A 22332-nucleotide genomic window follows, 5' to 3' on the forward strand; every position below is an offset into this window, starting at 1 on the left:
TGTGTTCTCATAGAGTTATTAATTTATTACTGTGGTATGGCAGATGTATTATTTCAACATCTGGTACCAAAATTCCTCTTGAAGGAGGGATTCTCTGCTCCCTACTGACAGGGCCCTATCTGATCCTCTGGCCTTATCTCCTACTATTCTCCTGCTTACCAACTTTGATCACACCAGCTCCCTTGCTGTTCCTCAGAACACACTAGCTACTCTATGCCTCAGGGCCTCGGCCCCAGCTGTCCTCTGTCAGGAACAATCTTATCTCATTTATCCAAATGATTCATTCCTTTGCCTATTTCAAGTGTTTGTGCAAAAATCACTTCCTCTGTGAGGCTTTCCCTACCACTATTTAAAATAGAATATTCTCCCCAGCATTTTTTATGCACCCTTTCTCCTTTATTTTCCTCAATAGCACGTATCACCATCAAATATGCTACATACTACACAGGTAAATATAATACAGGAGATAACTGAGACCAAACATATCAGCCAACAGAGGGCTCAACCTCAGTGTCAAAACAAAAAGAAAAACAGGTTGATTTCAAAGGAAAACCCAACTCTATGCTGTATATAAAAGACAAAGATCCACCTAAAATAAAACAATTCAGAAATGCTAACAATGAAAGGAAGGATGGGTAAAGTTCTACTAAGAAAATGCAAATTAAAAAAAAGAAAGAATTGGGATTTTGCAATTCAATAAAATAAAATTCAGACCAAAAATCATTACTGAGACAAAGAACATCTTATAATCCTAAAGGCTACAATTCCCAGTGAAAATAAAAGATTTATGAAAAGGTATGCAGTGAATAACACAGCAGCTACTTTCATACAGTAGGAATTATAAGAGATTCAAAGAGAAATTGAAATACACTAATAATAGCAGACTATAGTACATTTCTCTTAATTAGACAAAAAAATACAAAAACACTTAGAAAATTGACTCTAATTTACAATACAGACATGTATGCCTCAGTAAATCACATAAAAATGATATAAATATTCACCATAATATGATAAAACTAGAAATTTATAATCAAAACATAAGAAAGCCCCATTTTGAAATTTAAAATTTTTCTATTAAACATAGCTTGTCTCAAAGGGAAATATCAATTGATAATGAGAATTTCTAGAAAAAAATGAAAACATGACATTAGAGTTGACAAGATGCAGCTAAAGAGTGTTCAGAACAAAACTGATAATTTAAATAAATAATGAAATTATGAATTAGATATTCCACTCAAAAAGAAAACGTTAGATATATTTAAGGTTCTTTTCCATTTTGGATTTAAATTTCTTTTTAATTGAGCAACCTAGATTTTTTTTTTTTTAAGGAGTCTCCCTCTGTCACCCAGGCTGCAGTGCAGTGGCACAATTGGCCAGTCGGCTCTTGAACTCCTGACCCTGAGTGATCCACCTGCCTCAGCCTCCCAAAGTGCTGAGATTACAGGCATGAGCCACTGCACCCAGCAAGCAACCTAGATTTTAAAACAACATGAGATAAATAAGCCTAATTGTATTTAACTACATCTAACATTTTTACTAATAGTTGTAATACTGGTAGATTTTGGAAACTATTATATATTTTATGGAGACAAGTAAATAATTCTGTTAATATCATTTAGGAGCCATGATTTTCAGCATAGGGGAAAAGAGATGCAATATAAAATCAAGTAAGTTAAAAACCCTATAATCTTCTATTAGAATTGAAATATCAACATAAATTTATTATTTATTTTCATCTTTCTTTGAAAAACTACATCTCTCCTAGATCTTGTGTTGAAGAGTCTGGGAAGTGATAAGCCATTTAACCATGAACATCTTTAAGTGCATATTGTAGCATTCAAATACCTTTTTCACTGGAAGCAACAAGGACACCTTTGAGAAATGGCTGATTCTAGGTCTGAGGCAGTAAATGTACAATATGAGACTGGAACTCTTACAGTGTCAGAAAGCAAGAAAGCTATCAAGACATTCGAGCTTGTGTCAAATAAACAAAGGAGCCAAAAATGGCCAAAGATGGGCAATTTGAACTTCAAAATGGATAATCACTGCAATTATATAAAAGTATAAAGAGAGATGCAGATACAACCAACATGAAACTCCTAGAAGCAACAGGAGATTCAATACGGTAGCAAGATACAAAATTAGACATAGAAATCAGTACCTTCATTTATGTAAGAATCTAGCCATTATAAGGAAAAGTGGAAGAGATAATCCCACTTACGATACCATCAAAAAAGAGAAATACTCTAAGAATAAACTTAACAAGTGAAAAACCTTTACGATGCTTTCTTGAAAGACACAAAGCTGAAACTTGAGCAAGAGAAAAAATAAACCTTGCTTTTCAAAAGGAAAATGCAACATCATAAACTGAAAAGGTATGCAGAAGGTTTTTTTTTGAAAGTATTTTTATGGGGCTATATTCTATAGTTAACATGAAAAAATAACCCAGCATAAAAAAAGCACTTAAGAAAACAGCAATGATGCAGTCTAGCCCTACCAGATACTGAAATATAGTCTCTAATAAAAACAATATAATATTAGCCCATAAGTAGCCAATAAGATCAATGGGGGGAAAAAAAGAAAATATATCTTAGACCCAATTACAATGTGGAAATTTATGTATGTGATAAAAATATTTCAAATTGCTGGTCGGGGGGTGCTTTTTAAATTAAATGTTATGACAGCTAAAAAGTCATTTGAAAATAGATAAAATTGGATACATCACCCAGGTAGAATTCCTGCATATGTTTGTGTGTACATATATATTACTCGTGAATCTTATAATGAGGAACCAATCTGACATCTCCAAATTGAAGGATATTCTGGAAGACCACTGGGCTAGACTTTTCAAAAATGTCAATACCAGGAGAAACAAACAAAAAAGGCTAGGGAACTGTTCTATATTGAAGGAAGCGAAAGAGACTTGACAACTGCAATATGTGGTTCTTATTGATGCACTATGTGATTCTTGTTAAATCTCGGATTTACATTTTACAAACTATAGAGTAAAGAAGGACATTTTGGGACAATTGAGGAAATTCAAATATGAAACAGAGCAGATTATTGTAATATAACAATGTTACATTTCCTAAGTATGATGATGTGCATTGTGATCCTGTGGTCCTCAATTGAGGCAATTTTGCCCTTCTCCTTTTTCCCCCAACCCTCACCACCACCCCTCCTCCCTCAACCCCCCCAACCACACCGTTTGGGTTTGGCAGTGTCTGGAGGCATCTTTGGTTGTCACAACTGGGGGAGGGGGTTGCTACTGGCATCTAATGGGTAGAGGCCAGGGATGCTGCTAAAGTGATTGTTTAGCACAGGACACCCCCCATCCCACCCCGTCACCCCCACCTTACGGGTACAGACAGCAAAAACTCATCCTGCCCAAAATGTCAATAGCGCGGGGTTGAGAAACCCTGATGTAGAACAATCCCTTATTCTTAGGGGATACATACTGAGATATTAGGCTGAATCACATGACATTGTCTCTTGCGTAGGTCAAGTATCGGCAATATTTAAGGACGAAGGGTTATGACGTTCACAACAAACTCTCAAAATAATGAACAAGCCCTTCCGCCCCAGCTGCCCCGCGACCTAGGGCACCCGAGAAGGGCGCACTTGCACGGGGCGCGGGGGCCAACGCCGAGCCTGCGCGGTGGGAGGAGCTGAGAACTCACTGCGCACGCGCCTGTCGGCCGGCCGCACCCACGCGGCGCAGCTCCCAAAGTTGCAGACAGCCGGGCAAACCGCGCAATGCGCTTCTTCTGCCCGCCGCAGAGAAAAGGAAAGAAAACTCCGCAGGGGCTCCGTTGGCTTCTCCACGAGTGACAACCATGCTTTCCCAGATAGAAGACCGGAGCCCTGCTCCTTTGCGATCCGCCGAGGGCTGCAAAGAGCATCCTCATCCATTTGGGCACCCCTGCCCAGGAAGAGCCCGGCCATCCCTTTCCAGACTGGATCCTTCAGAGGTGAATTTTCTTCGGTGGATTCCAATTTGCTCCGTCTGACCAGCCTAGGCAATCCAGCATCGCGTGGTACCAGTGCCGCTGGGCACACTCGCTTCACGCCGGCTCCGCCTCACCAGCAAGCGCATTCCCAGGTAAAAATTTTAAATACCTTAGAATTCTTCTGCCTAAAGTCTCTAATCAAGAAGTTTACCTACTTTTTCTGTAAGGAGCCAGAAAGCAAATACTCTAGAATTTGGGCCTGGAACTGTCTCTGTAGCGTATTCGTCTTTGTTTTGACAATGTAAAAACCACTCTTAGCTGCTGGCCTTACAAAAATAGAATCATGAGGACTGTGAAGATTAGAGCCTAATCACTAATTCACGCAGCACAGAGGCTAGAGCGCCAGTGAGTCCTCCACCCCTTCCCAGGCCCGGCCATAGTTTTGCGGTTAGGACCCAGGTTTTGTGAGGACTGGGACCCACCCAGGTTTAGTTCACAGTCTCTTGAATCCCTCTCTGCACCCGCACCTCTGCTCCTCCCCCTAGGCCGGTGGCCCGTGGTGAGTTCCTGGCAGTCTCCTAGGCCACCAGGAAACACTCCGACCAACTGCCACGCCCTCCTTTGCTCCAAAATGACAAGCTCTTTTCATCTGGGAGCAAAAGCTGAAGTCCCCACATTTGAACTAAATTAGTTTAGTATAAAAGTAATACAAGATTATCTCAGACAATTGTATTTTAATAGTTTTTTTTCTAGTGATAAATGTAATATGTCTACCATGGTCATTTGGAAAATTCTGAGACGTATAGAGGAGAAAATAAATTCTCCATAACCCTAAACCACAAAAAATAACTTTTGAAGTGCTTGTGTATTTTTTAATTCTTTTTTAATGCATATTATAGGACAACTGAACAATTGGATTTTTAGAAATATTTTTAATAAAACTTGTGTTGAAGTGCAGCATACAAAAAAGTGTACAAATTACAAATATAGTTCAGTAAACTTTCAAAGATTAACACAAACATGTCCGGGCAACCGCAACTCAGCTCAAGAAATTAACTAATAGTAGCATTCTTCATCCCCTTGTTAGTTTTGTCTATCCTGACATTTCACATGAAATGAATTACTTGGTAAATATTTTATAGTATTTGGTTTATTTCCCTTTATATTATATTTGAATGCATCCGTGTCGTTGCATGTAACAAGTCTTTCTTAAAATTGTATTCTATGCTGTATGAAATTCAGTTATATGAGTATAGACAATTTACTCTTTCTCCTGTTGTTTTTTCTTAATTACAGATTTATTGAGATATAATTCACACACCATACAGTTCATCTACTTAAAGTATGCAATTCAATGTGTACAATTCATTGCTTTCAGCATATTCACAGATATGTGCAACCATCACCACAGTCAATTTTAGAAAATTTTGATCACCTGGAAACTTCATACCCTTTAGCTATCACTCCCGCAACCCCACTTCCCTATCCTTTCTAGCCCCAAGCAACCACTAATTTTTCTGCTCTATAGATTTGCCTATTCTGGACATCTCACAAAAATTGAACCATATGATATGAGGTCTTTGTGACTGGTCCCTTATGCTGATACTGGACATTCGAGGTCTTTCCAGGTTTGGAGCTATTACAGAAAATACTTCCGTGAACGTTATTCTGTGAATCGGTTCACATAGATACAGATTTCTATTGCGATACATATCTAAGGTATGCTCATAACCAGCTATAATTACAGTGCCAAGCAGTTTTTCAAATTTACAGACCTGCCAGCATTGTATGATGAGAGTTCTCATTGTTCCACGTCCTCTCCAACATTTGGGGTTTATGTGGTTTTAATTTACATTTCTCGGATGACTAAAGATAAAGAGCATCTTTCATGTGATTATTGGCCACTCGGATATCCTCTTTAGTAAAGTGCCTTTTAGGCATTCACCCACTTTTCTATTGGCTAATCTTCTTCTACTTGATGTGTATATTCTAGATAAGTGCTGCAAACACCTTTTCCTAATTAAAGGCTTGCATTTTAACTCTCATTTTTAGATTTTGATAAAGGTAAATCTTTTATTTTTATTGAGATCTAACTTAGCACTCTTTGTTCATGGTTAGTGCTTTTGCTAACCTGTAAGAAATCATTGTCTACCCCAAGGTGACAAGGGCATTCTCTTATGTTACCATCTGGAACCTTAAGTTTTTTCTTGGAACACTTAGATGTGCTAACTACCTAAAATTAATTCTGGCATATGGTGTGAAGTGAGGACTAGTTTTTTTTTTTTTTTTTTTTTTTTTTAATGTAGCTATCCAACTGACCTAAGTTTTTCTTGGAAAAGAAAGTCCTTTCCCCACTGCTCTGCAACATCACCTTCATCATAAATCTATAGAAATAGACCTACAGATGTTGGAATCAGTAGAAAAGGAATTTAAAATATATTTATGGCTATTTTAAATTATTAAAGATTCTTACTAAGGGTAGATATGATCAATGAAGACAGGGAATTTCAAGAGAAATACACCTAATAGAAGAAGAGCAAAATGGAACCCCTAGAACTGAAAAATACAATAACTGAAATTATTTGATGGGATTATCAGTAGATTGGACACACGGTAAGGAGAATCAGGAAGCTTAAAGATAGGTCAATAGAGGACCAGGTACAGTGGCTCACACCTGTAGTCCCAGCACTTTGGGAAGCCTAGGCGAACGAATCATTTGAGGTCAGAAGTCAGAAGTTTGAGACCAGCCAGGCCAACATGGTGAAACCCCGTCTCTACTAAAAATACAAAAATTAGTTGAGTGTGGTTGTGGACACCTGTAATCCCATCTACTCGGGAGGCTGAGGCTGGAAAATTGCCTGAACTGAGGAGATGGAGGCTGCAGTGAGCTGAGATTGTACCATTGCACTCCACCTGGGCTACAAAGTGAGACTCCATCTCAAAAAAAAAAGAAAAAAAAGATCAATAGAAATCATCCAAATTTAAAGTGCACTGAGAAAAAAAAAGTTTATAATAAACAGAACATCAGTGACCCATGAAATAATGTCAAGACATCTAACTTACATGAAATTGGACTTTGAGAAGTCAAAGAGAGAAACTATCAGGCAGAAAAATACTTGAAAAAGTATTAGCAAAGGTTCCCCAAATTTGATCAAATATATTTATCCAGAATGTTTACATGTTTAATGAAGAGTTGATCCCAGTTACCTATTTTGCCATTAATGGAGTTTAGAAGTTAGCATAAAAAGTTATAAAGTGTTACATCTCCATGAATGAGCAGCAGGGCATTTAAAAGTCACATTGAATGTAGAAAAAATACTTTGCTGGGTGGAAGGGTCCTGAGCATGGCTATTCTTTTAACATAAATGTTGCCTGCCCACTAACATTACCACCACCCCAATCATAGTAATGCCAAAATTCCTCACAATTTTTCAAAATATCCCATTGGTGCACAGTACGGCCCTGCATCCACTGAGAACCCTTCTCTCCTGTGATCTGCCACTGCCTCCCTATTCCATACCTTTCTCACCTCATCTTCTAATGCTCTATGTATCAAACCTCCCTGGCCTCCTTCCAGATCAGGGCTTTGGGGATTGCTTTTCCCTCTTCCAGAATGCTCCTGCCCCCAAATATTTATATAACTGACTCTTCCACAGGTCTTTGTTCCAATGTCATTTTTCTCAGTGAGACCTACCAATGAAACAAACCAAAGAAAAAACTTGTACATTCTCTCAGCATCTGGATTAGTTTGCAGGGCTGCCATGGCAGAGCACTGCAGACCCAGTGGCTTAACCCTCAGAAAATTATTTTCTTAGCTCTGGAGACTAGAAGTCCAAGATCAAGATGGCAGCAGGTTTGATTTCTCCTGTGGCCTCTCTCCTTGGCCGGCCATTGGCCACTTTCTCTCTATGTCCTCTCATGGTTTGTCCTCTGTGCGTGAGTGCCCCGGTGTCTCTCTGCATGCCCAAATTTTCTCTTATAAAGACAGCAGTTAGATTGGATTAGGGCCCATCCAAAGGGCCTCATTTTAACTTAATTGCCTCCTTAAAAACCTGTTCTACAAATATAGTTACCTTATGAGGTACTAGGGGTTAGGCCTTCAACATATGAATTTTAGGGGTACATAATTCAGGCCATACACCATCTCTTGTTTATTTTCATCTGTCGCCCCCGCCCCCCACCTTTTTTTTTTTTTTTAGATGGAGTCTCACTCTGTCGCCCAGACTGGAGTGCAGTGAAGCGATCTCAGCTCACTGCAACCTCCACCCTCCCGGGTTCAAGTAATTCTCCTGCCTCAGCCTCCTAAGCAGCTAGGATTACAGGCATGCGCCATCATATCTGGCTGTAGCCCTTATTTTAAATTCAATGTACTGTAATGATTTACTTGGTTTATTGTCTTAACTTTCTGTTCCACTGGAATACAGGTTCAATAAGAGAGGAATTTTAATCAGTTTTGTTCTCTGAAGTGTCTTCAGAACCAAATGAGTAAAAAATTATCATTGTTAACGTTTTCACTTCATGCTAGCATATAGGCAATCTCAATTTATTTCTAATAACTGCCTGTATCTTTCAGAGCATTCCTTCATGAATGAAGAAAGCCCTGATAGTGTTCCAGTAATTTATGTTTTTTATGTTTGAATTTCTTAACAAAAAGAATTTTACCACTAAAAGATCCAGCTTTTTTATTTGTTTTACTTTTTGAAAAAAAATTTATATTGTTAATAGAGATGAGAGGGGGGTCTCACCATGTTGCCCAGGCTGGTCTCGAACTCCTGGACTCAAGTGATCCACCCTCCACGGTCTCCCAAAGTGCTGGGAGTACAGATGTGAGCCACTACGCCCAGCCAAGATCCAGCTTTTTTACCAAGGAAAATAAGAAATTTAATATGCTTGTTTCCAAAGCAACAAAAGCTTTGCATGATTAAGTAGACTGAGGGCTCTTCCATATTAGACGAAAATATCCAGCCAAACTGCTGAGGACTCCCTCAGACAGAAAAAAAATGTTTAGAGCCATCCTCACAAAGAAATTTGCCTGTTTAATTATAACCTAATTATGACAACTTTTTTTTCTTTAGGTGGTCAGGCTCAGGATGGACCATGAGCTTTCAAAAAGGAAAAAGGTGGAAATCCTCAACTATGCTGCCATCTGAATAAGCGTTTCTTTGTAGATACACAGAGTCAAGGAAAATTACATCCCTGCATTATGTAATGTACCAACAATGCACTTACCCACTGTTTTAATCTAGGTTATTCTTGAAAGCAGAGCCTGAGACAAAGGTAGACACATTCTATTTATGAGTCTAACACCCAGGAGCAGGAATGAGAGATAAGGGAGTGAACATGGGGAAAAGGGAAACTAAGTCCAAGCAAAACCAGATACTGCTCTTATCAAGTGGTCTACCCCTCTTAATGGCTACATAATGCGAAACTTTCTCAGGATTCTTCTTAAACTTTATCTCAGAACTGTCTGCCTCAGGGAGAAAGGAGAAGTATTTCTCCATCAGCAGCCACCTCCTGTGTGTTGAGGGCTACTCCTTTGGGGCATTAACCCACCGCCCCCATCACCCCATCCCTCTGGGCTGCACAGAGCTAGCTGAAAGCCCAGCTGGTACCTTAGCATCACACATTGCTGCATCAGAGAGGTCTTAAGACAGGAAGCTAGAGTCTTGGTGCATGCTCGAAGTGAGACAGTGTCAGCACAGAGCAGGGTAAAATCTTCCGTAACTGTTCACCAGAGCTATGACTGGAATCAGAGGTTGAAAAGATGTGAGACTGTACTCAAGAAGCATCTTATAAGCCTATGTAACATACTGTTAGACTCATCGAAATCTATTTCCTTCCTTCTTTATAATAAAAACTTCAGTGTCCAGAATAAAGTTGGCAGAAGGGTTAAATAGGAAAGTTAAATGTACTAGAAGGTGTACATTTATAAGTTTTAACCTTGAGTCATGTTCAAAGAGAAAGTGACATTGGAACTCGAAAAATTTAAAAAATGATTTTACTTGAAAAATTTGAACATTGCATAGAAATATTAGCTATCGTTTAATATTTTGTAATCTCAGAAACAGTTGTGAATTGTTTGGTGAAAAATGAAAAAATTAACCATTTCTTATGTCTCCGTGACCTTTATAGACCAATGTCACTAACTTTTCCTAAGATAATTGTTTCCTACTGTCAAATAGCTCTAGTGATATAAATCTTACAACCAATGAAGGGAAAACTGGTAGAAACATAGGAAGAAAAATACTGGGATAATTTTCATCACATAAAGTGTTGGCATTAACATTGGTTAGAATAGGGGAGAAACTGCATGACTTGACAACTGGACATTCCTGTATGTTGTGTGAGGCCCTATCTTAACAGAAATAGTGATGTCATCATCATCCTCTCTTATTTGGTCTTGAATTGCCACCAATAGGATAAAACCTTTGAATTATTTAACTCAGTATATGTTAAGTTTCTACTATGTGCTATGTATTGATACTATAAATATGAATAAGACATAAAATATTACATTCAAAAACATCAGAATACATGTTCTTTCAAAGTATACCCCAAAACATTTACCACGTGTTCTGGGGCGCATGTTAGGCTGGATCACAAATCAAGTCTCAAGAAATTTCAAAAGACTGAAATCATATAGAGTGTGAATTAAACCAGAAATCAAGTACATAAAGGTAACAAAAAATTTCCTAAATGCATTAATTTAAGGAACATACACCTCATGACCCATGAGCCAAAAAATAAATCACAGCAAAATTGCAAAAATATTTTCAAATGAATTTTAAAGAAAATACTTAGCACATTAAATACTTAGCATATTAAAACTCTAAGTACATATGTTAGAAATTTTACCAAAGGGTTGGCTATCAGTGTTTCCAGAAGCCAGGGAGAAAGTTTATACAACTTGATCGCTGAGGCAGGGAAACAAAGTGAGACCTCCGATTGCCCTGCCCTTCCGAGGTCAGCACTCTGGATCCCATCGCAGGAGATCAGGGTCTTGCTGAGTTGAGGAGAGGAAGATCGGAGTTGAGACTGAGATAGCTTGAATTTTCAGGACAAAGTATCAACAAGGAGGAAGGTAGACAAAGAAAAAAAACCCAGAAATCTACGTACAGACCCCATTGTGTACATCGTGGAACACAGCCTAACAATTCTCAAAATTAGCGTGAGATTGGGAAATACCTAATTTCCATTCAGCCACAGTGGAGAGTCCTGACTGAAAACCAGGCACTTGCCGAAGATCCCAGAAAGGTTACGTGTTATATACGTAGGGCTAAACTATCCTGACTAAAAACTACACTACACTTGCTCCCCACCCACACAAAAAGCTTAAAAACAAGCCTCAATAGTATAAAGCTGATCTGTAAGTAACTAAACTACCTGACAGAACAAAGTCCAAATTTATTAGTTCCAATCCTCCAAAAAAAAACACATGTAAAGACAGGAGTAGATTTACAAGACATTTATTTGGGGGAAAAAAGAATGCCTGACGGTTTAAATAGAGGGGAAGTCAGAGAGACAAGAGTCCTCAGAATACATAAAATTTCTGGCCTCCATGGAGGTGTGATGGTTAATTTTATGCATGTCAACTTCACTGGGCCACAGGATGCCCCATATCTGATTGAACATTATTTCTGGTTGTGTTCATGAAGCTTTTTCTGGAAGACATTCGCATTTGAATTGATGGACTGAATAAAGCAGATTGCAGTCCCCAGTGTGGATGGGCTTGATCCAGTCTTCTAAGGACCCGAATAAAATAGGTGGAGGAAGCTTGAATTTTATGCCTGACTGTGGTGCTGGGACACCCATCTTCTCCTGCCCTTGAACTGGAACTGACACCATCAGTGCTTCTGGTTCTCAGACCTTCGGACAGCAGACTGGGGGCCTTCCCAGCCTCCATTATTGTGTGAGCCAATTCCTTATAATAAATAAGGGTTTATTTATTGATAAATCCTTATAGATTGATTATAAATCCTTATAGATTGATTGATAGATCCATAGGTCTTATTGATCCTGTTTCTCTGGAGAACCCTGACTAATACAGAAGGAGAGAGGGAAGAAAGGAGGGTTGAGTAGCAGAAAGCTTAGGCTGTAGCACAATTCCGATAAAAGTTTAAGGTCAGCTGATGAAGAACACTCAAACCAAAGTTGCCCATTGGAGGAGCCCCCTACCTCACAGGAATAGGCCTGCATTATTAGCGTACCTTCTTCATTCAATCATTGTTATTCTGGAAACAACCCATGGGAAATGTAGCCTTGGCATGACTATATCAATGGATTCAGAGAGCAATAGCGGGTACCCCCCTAGTCAGTTATGTTCCACAGCAAGAGATCTCAGTGGTGCATATCCACCGCTGGCTCAGTCCACCGCTTGGGCTGCACAGCTCTATTCAGGCCTAGCTGCCAGGAAGATTACTAGGTGTCATTGTCAACTCAGGCTCTGTGCCCAGTAAACCTGGAAATGTCTGGATATTCTTCCTTGCCAGCATATAGTCATAAATCTATTTGGGGAAGAACTTGCCATTTCATCAAAGTCTGTACATGTATAGCAGGGTTCTTCCTCCTAGTGACCTGTGACCTAGTAACCCAGCCGCCTATGGGTTCTTCCATCTGTGGGTTCCTTACCTGAAAAGTGCTTCAAGTCTAGGAACTGAGAAAGGGATTGTGATGTGTCATTGGAGCCAGTGCGGTTCCATTCGTGCCTTATTTGGTTATAGGCGTTAAGCAGCATTCTTGTTAGATGCCCATCTATTTTGCCTATAGGGGTGTTACTTTCAATTAATTATCTCCTAAACACCCTGTGAATCAAACCCCCTTAACTACCCCTCCAATTTCACCAGTTGTTATAGTAATTATGGCCTCTTGACTTTTGGTAGTTAAGCACTAGTCCTCCAGAGCCCTCTATGACTTGAAGGTCCATTACCCCTGAATCATATTAACAATCCCAGCTCTGTGACCACCTCATTTACCATCAGCCCTGGTCTAAAGAGTAAAGCCACTACTGCACTTAGTGATACTGGTACCTTCTCACAGGCTCATTCTTGGTGGCCTTAGTGAATTGTCACTATTTCATGACATATTCATCACAGTATATCCATCACATATTCATTCATCTGACCCCTATGAAGGTGTGATGGTTAATTTCATCACAGTACATACATGCCATTGTATAGCAGGTCCTTAACTAATATAGCAACATCAAAGTTTTCAGGCAGAACTGATAGACCGTGTTGAAGGGCAGGCAAGCCCGGAGCAAACCATCTATATGCAGTTCTTTTAACAGCCTGCAAGGCACTGTAAGATTAGGGAGACATTTATCAAATTATGTTCTGTGGAAAACTAGTTCCATAGGATATGAACTGATGTCAGGAGAAAAATTAAATTAGAAAGTTTCTTCAGTGCCAGATTCTCAAAGCCATTCGTATGTGAATGTTTAGTGCAACTCTCCAAAAGAGATTATTTGATGTGTTCCATGTGGCAGTAGTATGATGTGCAACCCAGATCCCCCTTCAAAGAACAGCTTGCACCCCACTTGCTGGGTGTAATGTTAGCAGGCAGCCTGCAGCTGTCAGCCCTCTTCAGAAATTGGCATAGCTGTAGAAAACCACTTCACCTAAGGTCACACTTTTTTGTGAAGTGGCCCATAGCCAAGGATTGATCAGTGTGGAGATACAAAGTTGTTCTCTTGCCCATCTGAGGACATCTCTGAGGGCCGTTTTAACTCCAGAGCTTCCTGTGGGGTTGGCCAAGGCTGTCGTTGGACCTACATTATAACTCATCTTCTCCCAATTCCACTTCTCTCTCTCTTTTAACAAATGTTTGGCAAAAGGCACTTCTTAATACATATCCTGCAATTAAAGTATATCTCAGAATCTGCATCCTGGAGAATGCTGTCTGAGACACCCCACTTTCTAATTTTGTTTGCGCATCAAAGCCCATCCCCCCACCTTTTTGTTTGTTTGTTTGTTTGACGGAGGCTTCTTTCGCCTGGCAGGGAGTGCAGTGGCATGATCTCTGCTCACTGCAGCCTCTGCCTCCCAGGTTGAAGCAATTATCCTGCCTCAGCCTCCCGAGTAGCTGGGATTACAGGTACCCGCCACCACGCCCGTCTAACTTTTTGTATTTTTAGTACAGATGGGGTTTCACCATGTTAGTGAGGCTAGTCTCAAATTCTTGACCTCAAGTGATCCGCCCACCTTGGCCTCCCAAGTGCTGGGATTACAGGCGTGAGCCACCGTGCCTGGCCTAAAGCCCTTTTCATAGAGTACCTAACAAGTGTAGGGCTTAAGAAATACATTCTGGATGCTGGTAAGTGCAGGTGTGAGAACTAAGTACCTATGTGGAAAGTAAGGGGAGGGGTACCCAAGACTTAAATCTCAGCTTATGAATTCCTTTGAGATTTGAAACTAGCTTAATTTTGATTTGTAACTCTAATGTTTAAAGTACTGCAGGATCTACTATCTATGGAGGTGCTATGGAGAAGATCTAAATATTACGTGACCTATGCGAATACATTTTCTTTTCTCTGTAACAGTGTTTAAAACTCTAAGATAATCCATGGTTGTCAGGTAAAATGCACTCATGTCTATCTGACAGATACAAATATTTTGCATTCCAGCTGCTTTTAGATATTTAACAGGAGAGGAAAAGAGAAAATATGATTAAAGCCTTTGAAAGTCCATTTCCAAGAAATAAAAACTGCAGTAGGAATTCTACAAAACTGAAAAATCTTCAGGACTGGAAGATCTATCCAGAAAAGCCCAGTGGATTATAATAACTTATTAAAATATTTGTTTGGCAAGCCACTGACTAATACCACTTTAAGATATGAATGCATTACCAAAAAAAAATTGGAGTGAGTAGTTTTTACAAGTCTTTGAAATAATCATATTTGTATTTTGACACTGATTTGAAACAAGGACCTGGCTTGAAATACTAAACCTAAGTGATCAGAGACAATGAACTATCAGACTGCATGATCAACGTAGAGCAATTTCCAAACAAGATGAGATGCATGCAGCCTCTACAAATTTGGCTTGGGGAGGAGTTTGCTTCGCTCGCTTGAATAAGCCACTGTCTATGGCTCACAAGGGTCCCGTTCTTAATGAGGTGGTGCATAGCAGCAACACACTGTGAATCCAAATAGCAGATGGCAACACTGTTGAGTAGGCTGGCAGTCTGATGTCTAGCCACCAACTGGCAGCAATCATTATTAAACTGATTCATGTGCCCAGGGAAAATCTTCATAAGAGTCTTAGCAAATGTGAGCAGCAAGAAGCAAATGATCTGCTATTCCTATCTGCTATGAGTACTACCTATATTTCTTAAAATATTTTTCCCCAGTGCAACCTACACAAAGAAATGGCATGTTATGTGCACTGGAGGCCCTATTCCTTTCCTATAGATGCATGTATACCTTTAAACATGATAGCTGTGATTTCTCTATTTGGTGAATAGCTTTCCCTTGACGGAAATAGCTTCATAGCATTCACCCTATGGATTTGTTGCATATATTCAATGACAGGCAAGCACTCATAGATTCTGTAAATAAATAACTGAACATATTCTATCTCACATAATGAAGCAACGGCCTACATTGCTGATAGTCCATCTACATGAGACAGGTAACTCATCCTTGGGTGAAAAGTTTGTTACACTCACACTTGGTTAGGAAAGCAGACTAAGAAAGGCTCTAGCTTTAGAAAACTTATGTAAGGATCTTTCTACAAGAAAATCTTAAAGGTATCCATTTAAAAGTTAAGTCTTTATGCTGGGTGCAGTGGCTCATGCCTGTAATCTCAGCACTTTGGGAGGCCGAGGCGGGCAGATCACGAAGTTAGGAGCTTGAGGCTAGCCCGGCCAACATGGTGAAACCCCATCTCTACTAAAAATACAAAAAAATTAGCCAGGCGTGGTGGCACGCGCCTGTAATCTCAGCTACTCAGGAGGCTGAGGCAGGAGAATTGCTTGAACCAAGGAGGCAGAGGTTGCAGTGAGCAGAGATCACGCCATTGCACTCCAGCCTGGGCAACAGAGCAAGACTCCATCTCAAAATAAATAAATAAATAAAAGTTCTGTCTTTACAAACCAAAATGCTAAACAAATAGCATTTTTTTCCAAATGTCGAAAGTATGTGTTGTTTGTAACCAATAAAGCCAATTTCCACAACTGTATATGTTAATAAAGAAGACTTAAGATAAGGCTTTTATTGAAAAACAAAACCCTGCTTTATTCACTTACAAAATACTTACAGTTAAATTAAAAAACAAAAGTCCTAGCCATTCTCTAAATCTTCATTACATTTTTAAAAATTAAGATACTAGAATTCTTTTACATGCTCATAATAACAAGGGGAAAACTACAGTTAAATGTCAGATATTACCCATGTTACAAAGTATATTTTATGTTCCATTTATGGTAATTTTTTAATAGAAGCAAAATTTAAAATCTTTTTTAAGAAGTAATAAAATCACTCTGAATGGATTATTTTTGGCTTTATCAATTTGATAAATCAATCCAGGCTGAAATATCATTTATAACTTCTAGAGTGAATGCCCCTGCCCTTGTCTCAAATATGAGAGTGATTATCATCGAAAGTTAGATACCCCAGCCCTGGCAGTCAAGCTCAAAAGCAAGCTTGCATGCCGTCTCTCAAGACTCAGCATTCTCCCCAAACAAGAAATCAAGTGCCAGAGCTTATACACTTAATATTTGAGACCAAAAAAAACTCCAAACGAGAGATTTACTCAAATGTGCTTGTCTCCCAGTTACTTTATGAGAAGTAAATCCATGTCAGAAGAAAAGATGTCCATGTCTTGTTCTGCATGGGAAATAAGTGCCATGTACTAAAAGAAGCCTAAAAATGGTGGCACGAGTTTCTTAAAATGGCTGAAATCTCTCAAAATACTGAACATCTCATCAGACCATCAAGAGTTATGTTTTTTATCACACATTATGAAATTCTAGATATCCCAGCCTGGGCAATATGGAAAATCTCGTCTCTACAAAAAATGAAAAACTATCCAGGTATGGTGGCCCATGCCTATAGTCCCAGCTACTTGGTAGACTGAGGTGGGAGGATTGTTTGAGCTCTAGAGGCAGAGGTTGCAGTGAGTTATGATTGTGCCACTGCACTTCAGCCTGGATGACAGAGCAAGACTGTGTCTCAAAAAAAATAATTCTAGATATTTGAAAAATAAGAAAGGGTGATGAATGTTTATCACCGGATATTAGGGTGTACTCAGTGGTAAGTATAAAGGCAAACCAGCAATGGGTAGGCTAGTTCAAAAGATATATTATATTTCCAGATATTCGGATAACAGTGATAAAGACTTGATGGTGAATAGGTATGTCGATAGCAGTACTGCAGATGCTCAATTTGAGTAAGTCACTCACACTACCAAAAGATGAATATTCTTTTTGAGAACAGAAGAATTCTAGTGATCATGAGCTAAGGATGCTGGAAATTCATTCCTGAAAATGTATATGTACCAAGTAGTTATTTTCTGTTCTCCCATTCTTCACTAAAACTGTCCTTATCAAGAACACCAATGATGTCCATCTTGTCCAAATTGACGTTTCATACTCAGACTCTCACTCTAATTCTCAGAGGCATTTAATGCAGTTGATCACTACCATCATCTGGAAACACTTTCTTGGCTTGGTTTCTAGAACAACAGTATATGCCTAGTTTTCCTTCTTCCTTACTGGAAGTTCATTGTCCATCTACTGTTTAGCTCCTTATCAGAATCCTGACCTTTGACATTTGACTTTTCTTAAATACACTGTGTAGATTCTGATATCTGAATGAACTAGACACTTTGCTATGCACATTCTAATGAGGACAAGGGCTATGTGTGTCTGGTGCACCGCCAATGTCTAATACATGGTGGACATTCAAATATTCGTTGAAGGAATGAACGAATACTAGAACAACATCTGCAGTTTGAATAGATGAGTGTAAGTATAATGAGGATGATCTGGATATTAAATAGCTCCTAACATTATTTCATTGAGGTAGGTTTTAAATATTAGAATCCTCATCTTTTTAGAGTATGAAATTGATATTTAGACAGGTCAAATAACTTGCCCAAGAACACACAGCTACAAAGTGTCAGAGCTGGGACGTCTCCTGCTGTGCTAGTCCAAGGTCATGCTCTTGACTCAGTGTTGTACTTATTGATAAATACAACAGAAAATGAGGAATAGGAACCCGAGTTCAGCTTACATTTCTCCTGGTCCTCTGCTACAACTGAGGTTGATGTTTCTGATGGTAGCAAGACTACAAATACTAGTTGTTGTTTTTTTTTTTTTTTTACATTCAGAAAGAACAGGATCGTGTTCTCATCTGTAAAATAGAAATGAAAATGCTACCAATCTACCTTCTTTTGATGGTAATTTAAGGCTAAAATAAGATAATCGATATGCCACATATAAGTCACAATACCAAAATCATGGGGGATTTTCATGTATTAATTATTACTACTTGGAGGTACTAAAAGATCTGAAGTGGAGAGACAAAAAATGTCCTTACTGATTAGAGTAGCAGGAAGAAGGCAGTCAAGAAGGAGCTAGAATATTCCTTACTGACCTAACTCAGGAAAAAAAAAGAAAGGCAATATTCTGTGGTTCCCCTGTAACAGATAATGAACACCCACTACACAATTAAAGAATTAAAAGTTCATTGACTTAACCATACTACATTTTCTTTTAAAACAAAAATCATAAGGACAAAAATCTGCTGATGCTGTGAAATAAAACTGATGATTCTGCAGTCAGTTTGTTTTGTACCTGTGTGGTTTTACCTTCCATTGACCCACTGAAACATTACAATTAGTGTATCCTAGGGATGACTGGAGATAAAGTAGGCAGAGGAAATTAGGTTAATGAGGAAGCATAGAGAAAGGCAATCCTGGGACCTCCTGTTCTTCAGAATATACGGGTCTTTAAACTGTAATCAGGTAGCACAGTTAGGAATATTCTCAAAATTTACTTTCACCACTGGACTCCAGCTTGTAATATTCGATTACTATAGAAAATGATGATCAGAATAGACCTAAATTCTGAAACGTCACTTAGGAATTTTATTCAGGTTATCTTCTTCCTTTGTTGGCAATACAGCCATCAAATCTCCATTAGGGAGAGATACCCAGGTTTCTTGGTCATGTTTGTGTCTCCACTGTGAGTGTCACACAAGACATTTAAGTCGGTTAACAAAAATATTTCCTAAATGAAAGAATGCAGATGGCTGACTGGGTTGAGCTTTGGAGTCACTCAGATCGATATTTAAACCTCAGTTGAGGTACTTAGCAAATAAAAGACAGCCTCAGCCTCAATACGCTCATTATTTAAATTGATAGAGTCCTCACAAGGTAGTTTTAAAGATCTCATGATAATTTACTTAAAGTAATTAGATTGCCTGGCACAGTCAGTTTTCAGTAAATCATGGCCGTTATTATCAAAGTTGCTAATCATTGAAATGCCAATACCAAAATTGACTGTAATTTTATTTTCACTAGTTTTTGATTGTAAAAAGAGAGATCTGTATGTGTGTTTGGAGATAACCTATTCTAGAGATTTAGGAACCTATCCAACAACCACTTTGTCTTTTGTGCTGCTATAGCAGAACGACTGAGACTGGGTAATTTATAATGCACAGAAATTTATTGGCTCACAGTCCTGGAGGATAGGAAGTCCAAGGGCCAGATGCCAGTATTTGGCAAGGACCTTCTTGCTGTATCCACACATGGTGGAAGAAGAGGGTGAAAGACGGGGCGAACTTGCCCTTTTATGATGGTACCGATCCCACCCATGATCAGGGAACCCTCGTGACCTAACTCTTACAAGTCAATGGTACTTAAATTTTAACATGAGTTTTCAAACCATAAAATACCTCCAAGGTGGTTTTTAACTTTAATTGTTAATTAATTAAATTAATTAATTAAATTGGGTCCAAGGAACAATTGCTAAGCATTTACTATGTGCTAAGATGAATGAGTGCTTTTCTTCATTTCAAAATCTTCCCATTGCTTTAGTCTCTGGAGATCCGCTTTCATGGTGCCTATGCTTGAGTGATGAGTAGCAAGGACATGTGAAGTTGAAGAGACATGAACAAGAAATGCGACATGGTTCATGATGGCTGAAGGGAAAAATGGCTGCTAATCCATTTGCAGTCAGATCATGGAAGACTTTAAATGATGAGGTAAAATATTTGGACTTCATTCAAGCCTTTTGGAGAGAAATGTCAAAAACATTAACCTCACATTGAAGTGAAAAACAAAGCTAGAAGTCTTGTAGATAACAAACTGACTCAAGGAACATGCATATTGTTAAGACTGGAAGAACGGCATTTGAAGTTCTTTCTAGTAGTGTTTGACATGTATCAGAAGGAAGGAAGTCTGGAACTAGGGGCATAAAAGGTAGGAAGCTATTTCAATGGGTCAAGAGTGAAGTAATAAGAGGCAAAACCAAGACAGAAAAAAGACACATGAGGTATGCTGGGTGGTGCTCCATGACTCTTCACAACTTTGGGCTAACTCCTTTAAAGCCAGGGAATTTGGTTAAATAAAAAAATGGAAATCCACATCTGTCTCAACATTTGTACTTTCAGAGGTATAAATATTTCCATTTCAAAATTATACATGAAACAAATAGCAAGTTACTCTGGCATACTGTCATGCTAGCCAAAAATGTGTGTGAGCAGTTTTGTAAACTGTGCCTTCTTTTCCATTGTAGCATTATTCTGTCTTTCTCCATGTTGCCCTTGTCTTCCTCATAGATTTTCAGTTAACTCTTCCCTTCAACTTTAGATCAGCTGGCAAGTACGAAACCTCTGTCATAGCTGCAACCAGCAAGACATATTCTTCTAACTTTAAATCTGACCCATTTTTGTACGATGACACTTTCCTAAAGAGACTAATATTATATCTGTGAGAAAAAGTCCTATGTGTGACTTTTCATTATAAAAATATCCACAGAGTATATAACATTACTCAAGAAAACAAGAAAGCATACAGAACAAGTAAACAACTAAAAGGGCAGCAAGACAAGACGAATGTTTCCTAGTCAAAACAGAATACATTTTGTTATCTGTGAAATGTAGAAAGGTTATCCGGAGAGATATCTAAGGTTAAAAAGTACTGTGAGAGATACACTCACACACAATTGTAGATAAATATACTAATAGAGATATATAAATACCAAATTCATCATATTCGCTCTTCCCCAATGGCTGCTCATTTGTATCCCACCCAACTCCACTCTGTTATTCATTGGGTTATTAAAATCAGAGACCTGGGAAGCACACTTAACTTGTCCCTTCCCCTAATCTCCCGTACCTAATTACTAAAAATCTTCTAGTTCTATTCTGCTAACTAAATTTACCTTGCCCTTACCTGATTCCTTTGCCCTTACCTAATTTGTATAGGATAAAGTACAAACTCTTTAGTATGGCATAAAGGTCCATTAGATATAGCCACATTACAACCTTATCTCCTATCCTTCCCCCATTATATACACATGTACTTGCTGTTCCCTCTGCTTGGAATGATTCCAAAAAGGAGCAAGGATCATTTCCTCTGAGAACCCTACAATGCTCCCTGCAGCCCAAGCATACTTTCTTAAAGCACTTAATACTTATCCTCAATATTTTCTATAACTTACCTGCCTCTACCACTAGACTTAATGAAATTCTTGAAGTTAGAGATGTTGCTGCATCTATCACAGTGAGAATCATCTAAAGCACGCACAAACACACCATTTTATTGTCGCTATTAACATGACGTTACGATTCAACTACCATCATTAGCATATCTTTACTATTTCAAGAGACTTCTGCCCAGGAAGATTACCTTACAAGTGATAATACAGTATTGTTCATCCCCGGAACTTCTCTGAAATCCATCAATTCTTCACTAGAAAATATTACCCAGCAGTTTACATCCTGAGATTCTTTACATAATGAATGTAGATGAAATAAATATATTTAAATATATTACAATTATGGTAATGTAATAGGGAATGGAGGAGACTTATTAATGAATAAAATGTACAAATTAAAGTACATTTTACTCTCTTTCTCTATAGTGTCTGACAATTATTCTCACTACTCAAAGTAAAAATACCAAGACAATGAGAAGGAGAAAATCTTCACAATTTTCTGAGCTCTGTAAAGAAATGCTTTTTTCAGGTAAATCTTTGATCAAAACAAAGGCATGGTCAAAAATATCCTTAAACAGTCAATCCTGCACAGTGCTTGAGTCTATGCAACTACCAGTGACATGGAAATTGATTGATGGTGATTTTTAATATACCAAAAATTTTGATAACAAAAAATAACCACACATACGCTGATCTGCTTAAAATACAATACATGTTA

The 22332-nt window shown here is 38.5% G+C and overlaps 1 long non-coding RNA gene across 2 annotated transcripts in view; it reads right to left on the minus strand.

Moving 5' to 3' along the window:
• LOC134739150 (uncharacterized) overlaps nt 1-3656 on the minus strand; it is a 125200-nt gene extending 121544 nt beyond the window's left edge. The window contains exon 1 of one of the 2 annotated variants that reach the window (XR_010125671.1): nt 3462-3656. This is a non-coding gene — a long non-coding RNA (uncharacterized LOC134739150). The remainder of the gene's footprint in view (nt 1-3461) is intronic. The other variant, XR_010125670.1, reaches the window with a different exon arrangement.
• Nucleotides 3657-22332: the final 18676 nt, after the last annotated feature.

Source organism: Pongo pygmaeus, chromosome 2, assembly GCF_028885625.2.
Source record: "Pongo pygmaeus isolate AG05252 chromosome 2, NHGRI_mPonPyg2-v2.0_pri, whole genome shotgun sequence".
NCBI lineage: Eukaryota > Metazoa > Chordata > Mammalia > Primates > Hominidae > Pongo > Pongo pygmaeus.